This window comes from Arvicanthis niloticus, chromosome 13, assembly GCF_011762505.2.
Source record: "Arvicanthis niloticus isolate mArvNil1 chromosome 13, mArvNil1.pat.X, whole genome shotgun sequence".
Lineage (NCBI taxonomy): Eukaryota > Metazoa > Chordata > Mammalia > Rodentia > Muridae > Arvicanthis > Arvicanthis niloticus.
Window position 1 is genome coordinate 20,040,573 of NC_047670.1, and position 22,636 is coordinate 20,063,208.

Below are 22,636 nucleotides of genomic sequence, written 5' to 3' on the forward strand. Positions count from 1 at the left end.
AATGAAAATAAGGAAAAAAAAAAATCTAGATATGTAAAAGAAAGAGCCAGAGAATGAGGATGATTGTTAAGAAAATGTACCTCTTAGATATAACAGCACGGCATCTTAAGTCTCTGACATGCATCATGACCTCGTTAACTCTCTCTCTTTCTCTTAGTAGGTGTGACAAAGTAAATGGGGAAACATTCGACAAGGTCCAACCCCCAGATGAAGAGCTATGGGCAGCCAATGGCTGCTGACAGAGCAAGAATCAGTTTTGTCTAGTGATGAGCACGCTTATAGGTTTCTCAGTGAGCCCTAAATGCACGCAGATACAAGCAAAACTAACTGGAATTAGGAGATTGTACGCACGTGCATGTTCATGTGCATGTACGTGTGTGTGTGTGAGTGTGTGTGTGTGTGTGTGTGTGTGTGTGTGTGTGTGTGTGTAACTGCTAAAGAATAGGTCACAAATTCAAGAGAAGGTAGTGGTTGGGGCACAGGAGTTGGAAGAGGGAGAAGTGGGAAGATGGAAGTAGAGTACTCATGAATGAAATTTTCAAAAAAAAATAAAATTGAAACAACTATAAAAAGATTCAAAGGAAACTTTAAAAAATGCTAGACTTGGCCGGGCGGTGGTGGGGCACGCCTTTAATCCCAGCACTTGGGAGGCAGAGGCAGGCGGATTTCTGAGTTCAAGGCCAGCCTGGTCTACAGAGTGAGTTTCAGGACAGCCAGGACTACACAGAGAAACCCTGTCTCTAAAAAAACAAAAAAAAAAAAAAAAAAAAAAAATGCTAGACTTGTTCAAGAAATGGAATACAGTTTCAAAGATATTAACAAAATTGTGAGACAATAGTACTGAAGCCCAACTGTGAGCAAAGAGAATTTGTAGAGAGAGGGAGGAAAGGAGAGAGAAGAGAGAGAGAGAGAGAGAGAGAGAGAGAGAGAGAGAGAGAGAGAGAGTTAATGAGGCAATGATTAAATACTTTCCAGAGCTGAAGGGAACATGTGTATCTTTAAATTATAAGTATGCAATGCATTCTACAAAACCAGGCTTCTATTTCTGCTGAGGATGGAGGAAGCTGTACGGAACATTGTTTCCTTTCCACATGAAGATTCAAATGCCCATATTTTATTGAATTTGTCCAAGAGCTGGAGTTACAAAACCAGCTGCCTGGTGTCTTTTAATGAGAATGGTTATGAAATATGTCTTATCTGTGGCAGAGCAAAGCATGTAAAATCACTAACAGACCAGGCAAGTGGATAGAAAGAGAGCAACCAGAGTTTTCAAAATTTGATGAAACAGAAACCCTGAACCTTGCAAAACTATAAGTGCTTAGACCATGCCAACACCAGAGAGCATGAAAGGCCTCTACAGAACATCACTGGATACTCTTTATAAGTTAACGAGGGAATAGGAGATCCAAGAACACTTCCTCCTGCCATGAAAACAGAGGGGATGCTCAAGAGTACTCCATTCTAGGCAATGACAAGTCCTTATCCTGGGTCTAGACAATCACAAAACTCAGTGAAGGGTAGGATCACTGGGAAAGCCTCACCCTAGGATTCAGGAACACAGCAGTTGCTTAAGATTAAGGAGGTAAAGGATAGGACAAAATACACCATTTTACACCATGAAAGCATGCTACAAGAATATAACAGCGACAGTTTACCAGTAGTGGAGGAGAGAGAAGATGCAAACACAATTCATTTGCAGTTCCATATGGAGACACAGCACTAGAAATAAAACAGCCTCCTTGAGCAAAGCCCTTCACCATCTCAACCCCATTCTGACATACAGAGAGAGGAACTGGGAGCGGTGAGCTCTAAAAGAGCTAAAGCAAAGGGGCCCAAACCCAGTTTAAGTCCCAAGGAAATTACCACTCACCTTAGTGTGCTGGACGAAACACTGTTATGTCCATATCTACTCTCTATATGGTACCCAGCATTTAATTTTAAACAATGAGATAAATGAGATAATTTTTTAAAATGAGATGCTAAAGGTCCAACTCTTTTAAGATGAAGAAATAGAGGCTGTGTCAGGGTAGTGAGGTTCCAGGGAAGATATCCAAGAGTACTATGGTTATTTTATGAGTGGCTCTAATAGAAACATAAGCAACATGCATAAGTAGGTGAATATTTTGCAAAGAAACAGAAATTATAAGACAAATTTAATGGAAATTTTACAAACAAAAGAATTCATTATGATATACAATGTACCATACACCACACACACACACACACACACACACACACACACACACACACATATATATATATATATATATAAAGAACATGTTAGAACTATGGCACAATATCTTTGTCTAGTATACCTGTCAGAGAAGTTATAAATAGGAGGAAAATTCTTAGAGGATGTGTAAAACCCAAATGAAAAGGACCTCACCGATCCGTGGAGAACTGCAGACGCACCCCAAATCACTCACGAGAAACACAACTTGATGCAAATCGCAAGAGGTTTACTGGCTAGCCAGGGCTGTCTTTCCTTCAAGCCCAAGCAGGGGCAGCGGAATTCAGCTAAAGAACAAAAGAAGTTTACAGCTTTTAAGGGGGAATCTACAAACCAGGTGGGGGTGGAGTTAGGGAAGGGGGAAGGCTGAGAGTGGAGTTAGGGAAGGGGGAAGGAGGGGGAACAGGTCACTAGGTCATCGATACATTTGATCTCAAATTCCTAAGATGCATGGTGTGTCACTTTATAATTGGCTATTTCGAAGTAGTTTCACACTATATATCATGAGCTCCAGTTCAAGGGGGTCAGGCTTATCTCAAACTTTTAGCATCCTGGCACCAAGTGTCTCAGGGCTGTTAGTTCAAAGCCCGGCCAAGCTAATCTCGGGCCCATAGCATCCTGACACCATGAATCTTAAGATTTGTTTAGTTAGGGCCATCTGTTCAAATGGTCAGCTAATTTCCTGGGACTGAGGCAACACAGTGTTTGACTTACAGGTTTTTATGTCTTTGCTTTTAAAAGTAGGGTTCAGGGGATCAACTTATGATTTTTCTATCTTTCAGATGAAGTTAAGAAACACAAAAGAATTCTTGTCTCGAACAACCCATATGATAATGGGGTGCTGTCTAGAAAATAGTAAGAGAATGAGACAGAAATTTTAGTTCAGAACTTTATGACAGTGATCGTAAATGCTTTTAAACATATGAAAGTCATAAATTTCATTACCAATAGAGCAGTACTACCTAAAAAATGCTGAAGAAATTCTGCACATGACAGAATGTCTTCAAAATGACAACAGATGTAAGCTTGGGTCTGCACGCCATCATCCAAGAATTAAAATTTCTATAAGTGGTTAAAGATGAAAACAAAAATCTTTTTTTGGATATTTTATTTACATTTCAGATGCCATCCCCTTTCCCCATCCCCCCCCCGAAAGCCCCTATCCCATGCCCCCTTTTCCTTTTTGCATTTATACACTTTTAAAAAATGTTAATCAAAGGCTTTATAAGTAACAAAAATCATTCTTATTATCATTTTAAGACCCTCAAAAATTAAGGATAGTCTAAAATAGATCTGAACAACTTTGCAGTAAAGAGTCACATGGGAAAGACTTCAGGCTCTGCAGGTCATGTGATGTGCATTGCAAGGAATCAGCTCTGCTACTGCTGTCCGTCAGTAACCATTGGCTGTGTGATGATGATAGAAATGATGCATTATCAGGAAACTACACTGAGAAAATATATTGCAACCTCTTATTGATACATGAATTTTGGTTTCTAATGTTTGGAAGAGAAAATAATAGTGATGTACTTAGGTATATAGAGTATGCAAAATAAACAATATCAGTAGTTCAGATGGCAAAATAGAAGAACTGACACTACTCATGCAAGATTTAACATAAGTATAGCTTAGATATATAATATATTCTAATGTAAGTATATTTTGTATACGGATCATATAAATCAAGTATAGACCATTATTTGGAGTTAGACTGAATAACTGAATTGATTTCATATAAGTCCAAGGCTTATATTTTGTCTTTCCTCTTGGATGCTGGTCAGGCAGGTGATATATGTGGTTGTTGAAGGCAAAATAACTTGAGTAATTCTTACCTTTTAGTGCATCAGCAGTCATGATAGCAGATTGATAGTTTCCATGAACAAATATTTTAAATAAGGTCAAACGCTGGATGACTTAATGCTCTTTAGTAATTTTGTTTGGCATGGACATATATTTTTTGAACCAGTAGTTAAAATGCTTTGGAAAATGTGTTATATACTTTATATTCTTCAACTATAAAGAAACAAATTTGGGGTGGTTTTTTTTGTTTATTTTTGGTTTGGGTATTTCTTTTAAATGAACAAATCAGCACAAGTTGGGGTTCACTGGTATTCTTGAAAATGTTTGTAAACTGGTACTTGTATTACTGGTCTAAATACCTTGCAAGTCAAGAGTAAATGTTGATTATTTTCTCTTTGTGTAAATTCAGCACAAATGTCTGTACAGAAAATGTGCCTACAGAAATATCTTTCTTTGAACAAAATTACTCTCAGAAAAAATGAAACAAATAAACAAAAATATCTCTCACTGTTGAGTTAACTCATGGTGAGATTTAATGTTCTCCCCTAAATTGGCAGAACTTGCAATGTACATGGGAAGTAATGATCTTGCTCTCAGGAACTCTGACAATGATGAATGTTAAATCTTTAAGCGTGTGAGCTCTTACATGTGTGTGGCTGCACACAGCTTCCTGACTCCTCAGAAGAGCAATAAAGCAATGACCTTGTATACTTTTGTTCCTTTCATTTGATGATTCTGAAAAGGCTTTTTTTGGATAGGGACATTGTGACAAACTGATACTAGGTGATGAATTTCAAGGTGATGACATCACTGCAGGGCAAGGTCGAGCACTCACAAAATAGGGCTTTCAGATAGTTGCTCAAGGCTTTCTACAGTCTTAGAACACACATAAAGGGGGCCTAATTAGCATGTCTGGGTTATAGAACTTGTAATCACCATGATTCACAGGTTTAATCAAAATTAACACCACCACACAATTGTTCTGCTGTTGAAAGAGCACAGATGTAACAGAGAGGAAGGAGTAAAAACAGCAACTGAAAGAACCCAACTTAAAGATGGGCTTGGCTTTGTCTTCCAGTCTCTCACTCTTCTTTCACGGACTCCTGGGTGTTCTCTCTTTCTTTTGTTATTATGTGACACCAGCATCTGTATCTGTCTTTTGAGGAAGTCTACAAAAGAAGGCTCTGAAAACTACTAACTCCCTGCTATCAGAGATGATACATTTGGCCCTTAATATTTCTCTGCTGAATGAAGTCAAAGACACAAGTTTCCTTATTTTTATTTTGTCTCCTGGTAAGATAAGATGCTCATTATATATTTCAAATATTAATAAATATAGAAAAGAATACAAGATAAACACAGACAAGTATTCTTCCCTTCTCCCCGTCCTTAGATGTCAGTAGTAATGTAGGTCTGGAAAATCACTGTGATACATGTAGGATCAAGTAAACAGGCCTGTCTAAGTCCTTTGGATCAAATGAGACTAATGAAAGCAGTGAGCTTCTAGCCCAGAAAAAGTCAGCAAGGATTTTACTGTGTAATTTGATGCATAACTTCTGGAGGATGATGAATTCACTTTATAATTTTGTATAACAGTAGAGATGATATTTGGTCAAAATGAAACATTTCTTCAGGGATTAAAAAGCACTTGCAGACTTCTTGGCTGCATATGTTAACTGACACACAACTAGGAAAGCTTTAGATTCCATTCCTCAAGTTTGCTTCTCGGTATTCTCCAATAAGTGCCTGTCTTGTGACCATGTCTCCTGCTCAGAGGTTCTTGGAGTAGTAAACACCAGGTAGCTGTTTTGATCCTTCTGTCCACACTCAGGCTCCTCAACAAACAGATTCCCAGTCTCCCAAGAAAGGCTTAAGCTGTCCATGTGCCAAATCATGTGGTTCATCTGACTCCAACTGATACCAGTTGTGAGCTCCTTCATGAACAAGCCTGTAGTTTATTAGGCCACCAGAACAAAATACTCATTAGCAAAAAGAAATTAAGCATACATTTTGTCCAAGTTTCAAACACCTAAACCAAAAATTAATCAGAATGAAATGACTATATAAAGTTTCATAGAAGCATGCTAGCTGATTGACAGCTGCTTTGAAGATAGAATCAGAGCTATTCTGTGAATCTCTTTATGTGGGAAAATATTAAGTCATAAACCAGAATCATACAAATGATTTAGATACAAATTGTGTGTGTATTCAGTTGCACATTTAAATGAATTGATTTACTTAATGTAAGGGAATAATTGAAATCATAAATGAATCATACAATTCAACATTTTGAATTTGCCGGATACTAAGAAAAGAGAAAGACAGAGAAAAAAAGGAAAGAAGGAATGCAAGAAGGAAGGAAGGAAGGAAGGAAGGAAGGAAGGAAGGAAGGAAGGAAAGAAAGAAAGGAGATAGAGATAGATAGATAGATAGAGAGAGAGAGAGAGAGAGAGAGAGAGAGAGAGAGAGAGAATGAAAGGAAGAAAGGAAATAAAAGCTACAACAACCCCCTCCATATTTGTTCAGTTAGATCCTACCTCAGATACAGTAGTACTGCCATTTTGAAGACTAGCCTATACTTAAAGTCTTAAGTTTCCCTGCAGAATTTCATGTTCAGCAAATGCTTATGAGACATGTATCTACATAACGTTATTTAAAAACAGACTGGGCTTTTCTAATTGAAGGTCTATGTATAGCTGCCACTTCTTCATTACTACATAATCTCTTAAACTAGAGACTCGTGTGTTTGGAAAGTCATGGTGTCTATATAGCAAAGTGTGTAATTTGTGGGACTTACTGATGACAAATAGAAAAGGATATGTAAAAAAAACAAACAACAACAAAACAATACTAAGTGCATAAACCTCAGGTGTGCTACTTGGAGGTAAGCAATCATAGGCCAAAGGTCCATCAGGGCCATCCTTTGTGGCTCAAAGATTAAGACACCCTGCCTTAGATTATAATAAAGTACTGTCAACAAACAATGAGAAGAAATAAGTATGTATAAATAACAGCTATGATATTTCTCTTTCCCTCTTCCTTGTAGGCAAGCTGAGTTCAGTCAGGGCTAGTATAGCATAGGATTTTCACATTCTAGAATGAGCCTGTAAGTACTTAGGCAATCTCAGAGGACTCACGGGTCACATGAATCCTTCATTCATTCTGAATTCAATTCATATCACAAGAGCCTAATGTTTTTGCTCTAATTCAGAGTTAGTCTACAGCTCAAATCCCAGCAATATCATTCTTTGTCCTGTTCCTCAAGGTCAGACAAGGTTAGGAATTGTCATTTCCTTTATCTTACCTTAAGCTTCGGTATGACAACCCACAGAGAACTTAATAATCACCACCAGTTCCTGAAGCTTATAATAATGGATTTAAGATCTATAAAATCATACTGGTATAAGCAAGCAAGAAAAGTCCATTTTTATTAAAATTATATCGTTTTACTAAGAATAAGGATATCTAACATAAGCTATGAGAATATAAAATGAGACAGATGCTGATTTTAATTATGCTTAATTAAAAACTGTACATGTGCAACTATGACAAAGCAAAGCATATTTGGCTGCAATTTTTTTTTTTCTAAAAATGGGTAGGATGAAATCCAGCTTTTAAAGTATTAAATCAACTCATTCCAAAAAAAAAATCTGTACAAAAATAAAACTGTTTAGGTGCGACTTTCAAATACAGAATAAAATGTTCATAGGTTTTCCTTGTGAAGTGATTGTAGAAGTCAAACATAGAGGTCTGGGGAGGCTATTTTTGAATATCTTTCTCCCCAAAATATTTAGAAACATGACTTATAAGCAATGCACATCTTTTTTCTACATTAAAGACTTAATTTGAGATAGTTATTTTAAAATTTTATTTATTTATTTATTTATTTATTTATTTATTTATTTATTTTCATGTATGTGAGTACACTGTCTCTGTCTTCAGACACACCAGAAGAGAACACTGGATCCCCATTACAGATGGTTGTGAGCCACCATGTGCTGGGAATTCAAATCAGGACCTCTAGAAGAGCAGTCAGTGCTCCTAATCACTGAGCCATCTCTCCAGCCCGAGATAAAGTTATTTTAATAGCAGGAAAATAAAAAGCAGAAGAGGAAGAAGATTCGACAGAAAACATGTGGAGAATTATTACATTTATTCAGAATATCCCAGACACTAACAGTGTAACACTCTAGAGAAAGAAATAATAAAATCAATTCTTCTTCAGCTGTCAAACTCTTCATTCACACCCACAAAAATATGTTCAAGAGTTTTAACCCAGTAGATTTACCATAGAAATGTGTGCAATGGATTTTTCAAATCAGGAACAGCCCTGTGCATAGACAGTTGTATGTAGCTGAATATTCTCACCACCTTTATAGAATTTGCTTACATCAAAGCCATCATGTTTCTCTCTGCATTGTGGCATCCTCCATGTCATAATCACTTGTTTCTATCATACTTGGTCTCGATTTTGCAGAGGTATACCTTTTTTAATTTCCTACCAGTAGCCCATCAGCTTGGACTTTGACCATTAACTCTGTAGTTGCAAAAAAAGCCTATTGGGTAGGTTTTTTTTCATTTTTTTGCAAATTACCCATTGGAAATATGAGTAGAAACAAGAAATAAAGACCCTGTAGGAAAGATCACTTTATCTACCAAACTATAGCCTCTTGAAAGCATTCTTACCATCACCTAAGAAAAAGAAAAGCCTGGAGATGGTACCTTGGACAAGTAGGATGGACTTGCAGTGCAAGAATCACATGAAGTTTGTGACTCTTCAGTTCCCACTAGGACTTTCCCCAAAGACCCCATAGTAAAGGAAGGAACACCTCCCCTGTGATGCCAGTATTTGTCATTATTCATCTTTTAGATAAAAAAAAAAAAAAGAAATAACCCAGGACAAGAATATGTGAAAAAAAACCACTGGAGATATGGCTTGTCTGCATCAGAAGAAGCCTAGTCGTGGTGTCTGGAAGAAGGTCAAAAGGAAATCTTGGTGTGGAGAAAAAAAACCCATGGGTTTAATGGAATAATCCACAACTGTTATCATGTCATTCCTTAATGTCTACCAGAAAGAGCATTCTGAATAGGGAGCATTCAACAAGGGTGGAGGATGACTTGTCCTATGCAAGATAGCCACTCAGTTCCTAAACAAAGGCTTTAAGAGGATGCTGCCTGAAATATAGGCTATGAAAGGCCTCAGAGCTCAAATGTCATTTCTCTAAGGTTACTGCTTCTCCTGAATGCTTAGTAGAGACCTACACACAGTGCAATCTTCTGATGACATATAGCCTAATTCTGAGGAAAGGTGGATCACACAGGCACCTCGGTACTCTAAGTATGGAGGACACCACAGTTGTACCTTAAAGAAAATCACAGGTACTTCAAAGGAGGAACTATATTTATATCCCCTGTGCTTTACTGAAGCAAAGACTTATGGAACACCCATAAAGATCTGTGAATCAAATAATTTGCTCACATGGAATTCTTGTTGAACATCATCTCAGACCAAAGTCTTTCTTACAGTCATGGAAGAAGGAATGTGAGTTACATGACCATCTGATCTGAAAACAGCCAGATAAACAATGGCCAGAAACTCTAATAAGTTTAAGGTAGCAGCTGAGGTACCTTGAGTGTTTGGGTTTTTCTTTGAGGGTATGGCACATATGTTAAATCAATTGTCAATACAACGTTCTGGAGCTAAATACAAACTGTCCACAGCTAAAATTCACTGGCTGAGAACTAAGGATGAACATAGATTTGAACCAATTACCATGACTCCTAAGGAAACAAATACAGAAGAATATAAAATAAGTGTTACTTATTCATGGGAGACTTGGGAGGAGTCAAGAAATGGAACATTCGTCTATCAGAACTAAATGCTCCTTAGACTTAAAGCCAACATTTGGTTTCTTTATACCATCAAAGGCCTCAATAAGGGCAAATACTACCAACCTGATAATTGCAATGGACTCCTGCTACTGAGAGTAGCCTGGGTTTCTGCCACACAGTTATTTGTGCATCTCTAATGCTTTTATATTCAGTTAGAACTGTAGACTAGTGGTTACACCAACAACTGTAGAGAAAAAAGGAGCTCTAGCTCCCTTTGGGGTTGAAAACTTGTTTACCCGGTGGGCAAACAATTTATATCTGTGAACACGTTGGTTAAGTGAGAGGGAACATGGGAATGTAATATAGAAAACATGACAAATTCAAGTGACTGCATTGGGACTTTGGGATTCTTTGCAGCCAAGGGAATTTATTTTGCATTTTTATAAATTGTTTCACTAAACATATAGTCTCACTTCTAGAATGTCTTATTTTAAAACAAGGATACTTTTAAAAGCAATCATTTAAAATGAGGTCATAATGAAATTGGGTAGCACCCTAATATGATAAGCCTTGTATGAAGAGAGGACATGTAGACATGAAGACACAGGAGCTGAAATGACAAGCAAATACAGAAACAGCTGTAGAAGAACTGAAGCATATACTGTAGATACACTATAAGATAAGACACACAAAAGGGTATTGAAATCTGGAAAAGAAGGACACTCTATCTTAAGGTGGATCATAGGGATGGTATCCCTTTATTTTCAGATTTCTATGCTTGATTACTGCACAAAAGTAAATCTATTTTAGCCATCCAGTGCATAGTGATTTGTGACAACCAACCCAGGGAAACAATATACTAACTGAATTGAGTGGGTTTTTTTTCTTTTTGAATTTCACTCATGTTCATATTTTAAAGTTTATGATGAGTGTATCAAACTAGTGTAAGAAATGGGCCATAAAGATGCTATTGAATCCAAGCTATCTGTTCTTATTTTTAAAAAGGCATATATGATCTACCTAGCAGTATAAGCAAATCAGTGCACTAATCTTTTACCAATGGGTGAGGGAAGAAGGTAGATAATGTTCCCACTACTATGTCTAGTGTTGAACATCTAAGGTGATTTCTACTCAGTTCCTCAGAGCATCCACTGCAGTAAGTAGTAAATATGTCTTAATGTCCTTTATGTCTTTCCTTGTTTTTGTTTTTTATTTCATTTGTATAATTTTCTAGGATTTTTTCTCAAGTTTAACTTACAAGAAGTGAACTGTCCTTGCTACTACTCAAGAATTTAAGATTTTAAAAAACAGGCAATGAAGCTGATTTTGGGGGGGATGGGTATCTCAAAATAAGCCCTAGTATACTATCTTCCATATAGTAGTTCTCTTTTTTGTTGTTTGTTTTTTTGTTGTTTTGTTTTGTTTTTCGAGACAGGGTTTCTCTGTGTAGCCCTGGCTGTCTTGGAACTCACTCTGTAGACCAGGCTGGCTTAGAACTCAGAAATCCACCTGACTCTGCCTACCAAGTGCTGGGATTAAAGGAGTGCACCACCTCTGCCTGACAACAATAGTTCTTTTATAAACATTATATGTTATAAGAATAAAGAGACAATAACACTGAACACGTATTGCACATTATATACATATAAATAACTACATATTCAATACTATACCTTTGTAGTAATCCAGACTATGTATCTTTTCAGCATGAATATTGAAAGGAAATTTATCTAAAACAGCAAGCCAAGCCTGCTGTGAAAATTTGATAATTTATAACCTTACTAATATTATTAAAATAAAATTAGGTTCCTACTGTTTACATAATCTCAGAGAACCACAGAGATCCCGGATCTTCGCCTTAACAGATGAGCCCTGATAAGAGATCACCCATCTTTCCTGAACTTCTGTCCTTCACAGTCAGATACTCTTTTATTAAAGATTACAGAAATGATTCCATGAAAGAAATCTACCTGAAAACTCTTCCATATTATGAGATGAATTTCTCTATCTCTGCATACAAAAATCTAGAGAAAACTGGAGAATAAACAAATGGTTGCAGAATCTAACTAAAATGACACATCATGAGTTTGTCTGTCGAAGCTCAAGCTAGAAGACATGGGTCTTTGTCTTGCTCTCTGTTATTCCAAACAGATGCAGTACCCCATAGTACATCAAATGGTGACTGTTGTCAGGAGCTCTGTCTCGGTCCTGTCCATTTAGTACTAATGTCATGCTGTCTCAACTTTCTGTCCTTATGTTTTCTCCTCATTTTCAGTTTCTTAATGTAGGAGATGTAAGACCTGTTCTCTGGTTTTGTAAGGAAGAAGCACTCTCACATGGATAAAGTTTCCCCAACTTACTGACATACTATCACTGCAGTGATACATTGAGAAACAAGAAGGGTCTTCAGGCTCACCAGCTTTATCAAGTCATGCTTCTATCTTAGTGAATATTGTCCTTCTCTAGTGGTGCTATGGTTTGTTGGTAAAATGTTCTCCATTCACTCCTGTGTTTGAACACTTCATTCACAGCTGGCAGAATGTTTTTGGTAGGTTTAGGAAACATCTGAACATGAGGCCACACTCTGACAGGTGTAGACTCATAGAGTTGTGCTTGTGAGTTATAGTGAGGACTGTTTCTGCTTTGAGCATTGTCAAATTTTAGGTTTACAGTGACGTAAGAAAGAATCAGGGAGACTCCAACTACCCTAATGAAGCTGGTCCTAGCTGGCATGCTTTACCGGCCATGGTGTACTGTCTCTCTTAAAACCATGAGCCAAAATGGGTCTTTCCTTTCCTATTGTGTCACTCACTGCCAGAAGAAATCAATTCATACAGATGCTCTTAGCATATTAACCAAGTAAAATGTTGAAGACACTTCATGATAAGGGGAGAGAAAATAACAAACAAAGTATCTAAAATTTGAGGAAAGATTATGATTGAGTAGTTTTATTCACAGATTTATTTTTTTTCTATGCATAACTCTTACATATGACCCTAAGTTGCTTGAGTACTTTGCTTTAATTGTCTCTTTATATAACACTGTAGGCTGGTCCCACTGGTTCTCTAGAAAAGAGAAACCAGAAATCTGTACTATAGGATGCCCTAAAGGTGTCATGGATTCAAATTAAGTACTTGTCCTTGAACATTCCCTCAAAAGACAAATTATACTTATAAGATCTCACTAACATAACTGCCTAAGACTACCATAGACATGCTAAAGTAGCAGACATGGGAAAGCCCATGAAGTCTCAACACTACATAAAGAATTATAGACAATTAAGGCATGCTGAGAGCAGAAGAAATAGTTTTCCCAGGAGAGAGCACACCAATTGGTTATCCAGTACCAAGTGGCCAGTTCTGAAAATAAACATACAAGTAAAATCATGCAAGCAAAGCAGGTTGTATTTATGTATTGATTTAGTGATAAATATACTATACAATGTATGTAAAATATCTACATAGAAAGTCATATTTTATTTATGTCTTAGTGATAAATACACTAATATATATGTGTCTTAGTGATAAATATACTTATATATATAGTGATAAATACAACTTGCTTTGCCTGTATGATGTTACTTGCATATATATTAATATATTAATATATATTCAGGTGACAACAATTAATGAAAAAGGAGGCCATGGATTTGAAAAAGAGAAAGAGAGGCATACTGAAGGGTATGGAGGGAATAGGAGGAAGGGAGAAATTATGTAATTGCATTATAATCTCAAAAATCAAAAGACACAGTTAACTCCATCTTTTAAAAAAAAAGACAAATTAGAAAGCAGATGAAAAATCCAATATCATGATATAATCACAAGTTAGTGCTATTGATAAATTAAATGAAATATAAAGTATTGTTGTAGATATTAAATAGATAACTTGAAAAAATAATCTGCAAGTTGGTAAAATACAAATGTTTTTGGATGGGGTCATTCCAATCTTAGAAGTTCATTTTAAAGATAAAACACGCATTTGTTTTTTCCACAAAGAAACGCAGTACAGTGTCATGTATAATGACTAAATGTCATAATTTAATATAAGTGATATAAGTAAAATATTTCAGATAAGCTGTCTGGGGTGGCTGGAAGAGGGGAGCCATTCCAGTGATGAGGAAGCAAAGGAACATTCCAAGCTCTCTCAGTAGTGTATGGAAAGGCTATAGATGGGATGAGTAACTTGTTCTCCCCGAAGCAAAGCCCAGATGCCAGTAAAAGCAAGACAGAACAGCGTGTGACCTTCCATAGAGCTAGGCAGGATTCTGGACCATGCAGAGATCCTCAGGACAGGAAATAAATGTGGACTGTATTTAAATTAAAATGTAAATTGATTTGTCTTTGAGCTCAGTCCTACTGCTGTGGAGAAAATGGATCAGAGAATATCCAATAGGGCAAAAATGCTTATAGCTTCTGTTAAATAACAAAACCATGTCATCTACTGAACTACCATCTATCAGGTAATCAATATCACTGTATCTCTTCTGTTTAGATGGTCTTCCTAAACTGTGTAGTTGGCCAATAGACGACAGTCAAGTTTAAAGAAGACTTGCCAGAATTTCTTGGACCAGCCAGCAGATGAAAAATGACACACAGAGACTTACTAATTTTATGATAGCTTATGCCTTAGCTTAGGTTACCTTCCAGCTCGGTCCTCTAACTTAATTAACACCACTGTTCTAGTCCATATCCCCCCACATGGTCCAGTACCTCTCTCTCTCTCACTCTCATCTGACCTGTGTGTCTTGCTGGTGAATCTTCTTCTCCCTGATTCTCCTCCCAGAGATCGTCTCTCAGTCTCACCTTTCCTTTTCTGCCCAGCTATTGGTCATCATATCTTTAGTAAACCAATCAGCGGCTGAAGGAGAAAGAATGTTTACAAAATATGATGCAGGCTCTAAGCCATAAGAACAGTAGCGAAGTCTGCCAGTACTCAGCTCAGAATTAACAATTCAGTACTTAGCTACAAAATTAATAATTGGATAGTACAAAGGCAACCTTCACACAGTGCACCCCAAAACATGACTCCTAGAGAATCTGCCATTTCTGTGTGTTCCACTGGCTGTATAAGAGGACTGTGTTCAATGTAACAAACTACCTTTCCTTTTAAATTCCATGGAATGAATTTCTGCTCAGTTTTCTATGTCTAGGACATTACTGAGGTGGATAAGAATGAGGAAGAGCTTAGTAACCTAGGATTCTACTTTGTTTAGGCTCTGCGTGCACCACTAACAATGCACCCAGCAATCCTAGACTCTCACTTCCATGAAGCTGTCCATATACCAACTCCAAACAATGGAGTGAATCTCTTCTCTTTGTCAAACCAATAGAGATACCCTTTTCCCATTCACATACATCTTGAAACACATCCTAGGAAAATGAGCCAATCCAGCCTGGGCTGATTTGGTGAGCATGAGCAACAAGACAACTTTTGTTGTCTGTTTGAACTTTGTGACTTTTGGGGAGCCATATTCACTATATTATGCCTCTGCATAATCAGATATTCATATAATTAACATCAGATGCATTTTAGGAAAGGACATGGGCAGTAGAGAAACTCTTACATAATGCAAGCTTACCAATCTAAGCAGACAGCCACTCTTGCTATGTCTCCTTCCAACCAAACCTCTCATTCTCCTGAACCCCGCGAAAGGAAATTCCAAACAATAACTAGACCTCAGGAATCCTTTCCCACTCAGCACTTCTCTGCTCACCTGCAAGTTATTTCTGACCCATACTATTGTTTTGCTTTTAAATAAAGATTCCTTGGTGCTTTATAATCTGTGTGCAACTTTGCTAAGAGTCTGGAAACACCTGGTTTTGACAGCAACCACCCCCTCCCCTAGTGACACTGTGACACATCACTGGCGTGCGTTTTCTAAACCTCAAAGCCCACCAATAGTGACATAACCTCCTAAGCAAGGTCACACTGTCCCAATATGGCCACACCTCTTGATCTATTTCAAACAGTTTCCCCAACTAGGGACCAAGCATTTAAATATATGAGCCTAGAGAGGCCATCTCACTCAAATTACCACAGAACTATTTTCATCTTTAAAGACTAAGATTAAAAAGAAACATTTTTTCTTTACATTTAAGAAAAGCAGTTAATGTCTTTCTATACCCACTAATTTGGCTTAATTTGCTGGCTAATACTTTTCTCAGCTTCTTGCAGAATGGTTGAGAGAAAGTTAATTATGTTTCTATGGAGGTGGACCTTTGGGAGAAAAGAAAAAGCTTGTATCTGTCTCCCTTATTCTGTAATATCCTTTCTAACTAATGATACAAATTGACCTAAATCAACCAAATTAGCAGAAAACATGTAGGAGGCTAGAGTATACGCCCTTAGGTGATTGCCATGGCGAAATTATGAAACACATCCCATTTTAAACCAAACTTGAAGTGAGGTGAGTAGGTGTCAAGTAATTCCATATATCCTCTCAAAATGTTCCAGTGACAAATTCCATCTTAAACAGTTAGATGATTATAAACCCTGAAATTAAATTTCAGGATGAGTAATTAAGCACAGCTCTTCAGAGTCTCCGGAAGAAACCGCATTTATATACAGCACAAACACTTGAAGTAATCGGTTGGGAGTCAATTGGCAAGGCACTGAAGGATAATTTTCAGTTCTGAAGCAGCCGTTTTCTCTTCGGCTGCCATGCTGCGCCTAACACTCTCTTGGTTTCATTTGCGGAGTAGAAGTGGATTGTTTCCGTTGTTCTGGGAAGTGTGTGTGTGTGTGTGTGTGTATGTGTGTGTGTGTATGTGTGTGTGTGTATGTGTGTATGTATGTGTGTATCTATGTTCATGTGAATTCAGGTGTCTGTAAAGGCCTTAAGAGTGTGTTCGATCCCTTGAAGCTGGAGTTACAGGTGGTTGTGAGTCACTAATTGTGAGTGCTGGGCACCGAACTTTGGTCTTCTGCAAAAACATTATGTGATCTTAATGCTGACCCATCTCTCCAGCCCGTTGTTCTGGTATTGTTTCACAGTGTGGTGAGTGAGTCCTCATTCGACATTAAAAGACCCTTGTATAAGACAGTTTAACCTAAATTGTAAAACAGTGTAAACTGAAATTTCCTAAAAAGGCCATATGTCATGTCTTGAAGATTCCTGAAGAGTGGTGGTCTGAGTATAAATCCAGGATTGTGGACTGTTGGAATTGTTGCAGACCCTGAACAGAAAACATCTTGGGCTATCAGTATCTTCAATTGACATTTACTAGCAACCTCTATAAGACCTAGTATAATTTTAAATATCAGGTAAAACCTTTAGAATATATTAACTTAGCTGACTACTAGTTTCTTCTGGCCCTAAAACTAAGACTGTTACAATGATAAAAGCCTATAGAAAAGATTTCCTGTCGTTGAACCCTTCCTTGGATCCCACCAGTGTATTTATAGCTTTATTTTGTTCTGTGGCTATAACCTCATCTGCAGTGGAACATGTCATTTGGGGCAACATGAATTTGTTCTCAGGATGTGGTAATACATAGTTGACTCAGAAGAAACTATCTCTTATCACCTTGGGGGCGATAGATAGGTTTATATCAGCGGGGTAGCAGCTGGGATCAAGCTCCTGCCCATTTACATGACTGTCCTTTTAGAGCGGTGATAGGCAACAATGAAAAGGTAATGGTAAAATTTTACTCTAGAGTTCATGGCACAGCCAGTGTGATAGTGTCACCCAGAACAAAGGTCATGAGTTCTGTTTTAAGAAAAACAAAAACAAATAACAATTTCACTGTGACCCACAGCAAATTAGTTCATTGATCTATTTAAAATATAAAGAACAACAAAAAAGATTATGTCACAATTTTTTACTTTACAGGAATAATCACTGGTTGTATTTATCCCATGGGTACTTAGAAAAGACCTAAAAATAGACGACCAGGATCCTATGTCAGCATATACATCAACACTAGTCCTAACTAGTTACCTTCACTCTCAGTTTTATCAGTTATGAAATAGAAAGTGTGAGTTAGCTGTGCTCACCCTTTTTTCTGGCTCTTTGAGTTCTGTAATTCTCAGTGTACTTTTTGTGAATAAAGGCAGAGCATCTGTTCTTCTCCATTCCTGGTCCCATGCTTTCTCTCCACTCTGCAGTCCTAGTGTTTCCAAACTGACATATATAGATATTCTATATGTAGCCCTTGTCTGTTCAATGATTCTGCTCTTCTGGGAGGCTAGGGTTCTGCAGAACCTTAGTAGAATAAAAGATGCTAACGAGAAAGCATGAGAGAGATAGTGATAAGGGTTGTGACCTCCTACAAAGCAAAAACTGCCAACAGCCACTGGATGGCCACAAAAGGTGAGAAAATGATTTTTTTCTCTTACAGCTATGACAACAAAACACAGTTCTTCTATAACTTCATTTGACCTGTATGTGAACTGTTTTGGACTTTTCCCTGGTTAGTTTTTGACAGCTTGACATAATCTAGAGTCACTTGGAAAGAGGGATATCAGTGCTTCCATCAGCTTGGCCTAGGGACAAGATTGTGGAACATTTTCTTGATTAAAGATTCATGGGGGCGGGGCTAGTCCACTGTGGGCAGTGTCAACCCTAGGCAGACATCTTTGTATCATATAGGAAAGCAAGCTGAGCAAGCTATGAAGAAACAGTCCTCTACAGCCGTTGTTTCCAGGTCCCTGCCTTGAGCTCCTGCCCTGAATTCCCTCCATGATGAACTTCAAACTGTAAGGTAAACACCGCTAACTTGTTTTTGGTATGTTTTCTTACAACAAATGCTAAACAAGCTAGGACCGATCTCTAAATCTACAAGGAATAGATGCATATTGTCTGAAGCCATTAACTTTATAGTAAACTGTTAGGATTGGTTCTCCTAACATCAATGTAGTACCACTATTGTATATGCAAAACAGTTTGCTGTTTCCCAAACATGTGCTTCCTTCTAAATATGTAAAAATAGTGGAAATGACTGTAGCCATGAATTCCATTTTCTACAAAGCCTAGCAAAGCCATGCAATCAACTCGGGTTTTTTTTTTTGGGGGGGGGGGCAAAGTAATTAAATTAAAGAAATAAATTAATATATATAAAAATTGTATTATATAAGCTAATATATAATCATAGAGAAATATATAATGTACTATGTAAAAATTATATCAGTTATATATATACATATACATATATAAATATATATATGTATATGTGATTTGAGCCAATAAGTGTAAAGATTTACTTCCAAGGCAGCAGTAATTTTTATAGCAGAGCATTCTCCATCACTAAATTCACATCTGTTGCATTTCACTAGGCAACTAGCTGGAAGCATCTTTTTGTGTTGTCATCCTTTTATCTCTTCAGGAAATTGCAAGTGTTTCCTTAGTGACTTGTGGGGCTGACTGTGGGAGTTACCCATTTAATATCCTCTAATCTTCCTGTTGATATGATCTATAAATACTCCAAAGCTCTGGGACAGCCATTGCCAAGCTATGAGACCACTAGCTATTTCAAGTTTTTGACCTGGGCTTCCAGTAGGAAAGTAAATAGGATTACAGAAAGTTCCAAGAGGAAGAAGCTTGGTTCTCACCTACCTGCTGCTGTCATGCATAAACTGGCTCCCTGGTGTTGCCCATATCTTACATGAAGCTATTCCCACATTATGTGAGGCTATCCCCTCTCTCTGTCTGTCACTCTTAGAACGTGACATGATTTACAAACAGTGTGTGAATATGAACATTACTTCAGTGACAACTGCCAAAAATGGTGATTTTTTAAAACAAAATATTAAATTTTCAAGAAAAATTGTGTCAGTGAATATCACATGTCTGATGCACTATACAGCTATGATTCTGTGCAGACTCTGTTCAGACTCTGATTGCTCTCCTTTAGGACCAGAAACATGGTATAGAAAATCTATGAGCTTCAGGAGTGAAAAAAGAATTCTACTCTTAAGTAAGTTTTAGAAACCTTAAATGTAAACGAGTTAAACACACTTTGCTTTATTTAAATTGTTGGGATGTTTTTTATGTATTCAAACTAATATAGCCAAGGTATACAAATATATTTGACCACCGATTTGAACAGGTACATGTAAATGTATACAGTATACACAGACACACACACAGACACACAGACACACACACTCAAACACACACACACACACACACACACACACACACACACACTCACACAAAATCATCATTTCCTAAGAGTTTCTATAAATTTCTTACTGGTAATACTGAACTGGTGGATAAATTTCTTTCTGGTATATTATTTAATTTGTTCTTTTTCTTCCTTGACTGACTTGCTTCATCTTAAGCCTTAATTGTGTATGTATTTTCAGAAATTGCAAAAGTAGAAAACCCAAGAATATTTTCTGGGTTACTGTGTTTATTTGTCCAAGATTTCAATTGTTTTGAATTTAGTGTATATTAAATTCCATTGTGTCAAATCAGTATTCCAGTGTTTTCAAATCTGGTCCCTCCATGTAAAACCTAGAAATAATGTCTATCAACTTGCCTGGTAACACTGCACCCTGCTGGCATATTAATATTAGTTTTCAAAGAGCTTTACTATGAATAAATGAATTCACAAAAAGAAAGAAAATTAGAAAGAAAGATTGAAGCTACAAAGGACCCAGCAGTAGGAAGAGACGGTGGTGTTGTATGCAGCTCTGTTTCTCTGGCTGTGAAATTCGGTAGAGTACTGTCCCTGCCTTTGCAATCTGCTAGCTTTGTGCTCTTGGAAATGTCCTATTTCAGTTTCTCCTTTATGAAATGAGGAAATAGCTTAATAGATTATAAGAAGTAAATGCTAGTGTAAGCTAACTAAACAACATCTGGTTAATAGGAGATGGTATTATTTATCCCTTTGATATGACTTCTATTACCAGATAGGACATTTATAATGGATCTATTTTCCATAGTGTCTAGAAGATGGTGCCTCAGCATAATTATACACCATTCTTTTGTGTAACTTGCTGTCCAAGCATCTACTTCTACAGCTACTTCCTCTCTGGCTTTTGTTATATGACACATTTTGATTCTGGAGTCTCCATTGAAAAATCTATTTTCATTACATAGTATCTTTTACTTCAACCATTAAGACTTACAATATTCCCTCCTGTGAGATTGTACATTAATGCTGGTGGAACACAGGTAATCTGTTATAACGACGCTTTTAATCAAAAAGGGACAACAGTCAAGTTCAATTCACAAGTATCACTTCAATGTATCATCTTGTATTATGTACCCCATAAAAATAGTCACTTGAGGAGAAAAATAGTGAGTTTACAAATTCAGGGTCTTCCTTTATGGGTTTCCAGCATCCCTTGGAGGTCTGTCAAGGCACTCTATGTAAGTTTGCATACTGGAGTGCTATCCCTATCTAAAATAACTCACTGCTCGCCATGCTTTCCCAATCAATTCTAGTAAATGGGAAAAGGCTTATATGTATGTCTAAATTAAGTTTGAGTTATAATTATTGTGAAACTTATTTCATTTGAAGCAAAAGTAAACTTACATTTTTTGCAGAATTAAGATGATGAATTTTGGGTTGATGGTGAGCTCACAGTGACAAATGAGGTAAAACTCGTTGACAGTCAAACTTCTAATTCAGGAGGTCTTTCTGAGCTGCCTGGCCAATCTAAATAGTATCAGTGTCTCCGCCTCTAGGTACAAATTCCTTGTCAAACCTGCAAGGCTGTTGCTACTTGCATATCACTGAAACGGTTATATGAGGGTGAAAGAGAGTATTGGGAACATGCTTGATCAGGGAAGGTTGCTGCTATACGCAGGTGTATTCAATGTGGTTCAAAAGACTTTGCTTTGGAGATGTGTGTAATGGGACAGAACAGAAGGAGATAGCACATAGAATGGAAATTGAAAAAAATAAGTAAAGGCTGACGTATTGAGAAAGGCTTTCAGAGAAAATTAAAAAACCTCCAATGAGGAACTGAGTTATGTTTCTGTGGTACTGAGTTATTGGATATATGGTATTTTGGTTCTTTGGGGTATGTATCCAAAAGTAGTGGAGTTAGATTGCATGGAGGTTCTAAGTGTAATGTTTTGAGGAAACTCCACACCAATGCCCATATTGGATGGCTAATATGCACCGCTATTGGCAGTGAATGGGCAACCCTTTCCCCACCTCATTCTTGTATTATTTGCTGATGATGTTTTGTTTCCTAATAATAGCCATTTGGACAAGAACATGGTGAAATATCATTGTAGTTTTGATCCACATTTTCTTATTGGCTCAAGATGTTGAATATTTCATAGTAATCCAAATTATGGAATCAGTCTAAGTGTTAAACTGTAAAAGAATGTTAAAAATTACATAAGTTGTATATAGAAACACATGTTTACAAATAAATACATATAACAATTAGAATATTAATATTCTAATGTACAATATATACATAAGTTTCACACACACACACATATATATAAATATATGCATACACACACACACACACATATATATATATATATATATATATATATATATATATATATATTATGTTTGGGTGTTGGGGATAGGTTCTAATACTTTGAATCAATCTGGCCTCCAAAATCAGGAATCTGCATGACCAAACACAGATGGTCCTTGTCCACAATTGGTTTTTGATTGATCAATAAAGAGGCAACGGCCAATGGTTGGGCAAGTAGAGTGAGTCAGGATCTTTACTGGGGCTAGGAATGGGAGAAAGGAGGAAGAGAACACCATGTCTCAGAGGGAGACTAGAGCTGCAGAAGAAAAGTCATCCAAATGTGAGTGAAAAGGGGAAACAGCCCTACGGGAGGGGCTGCCC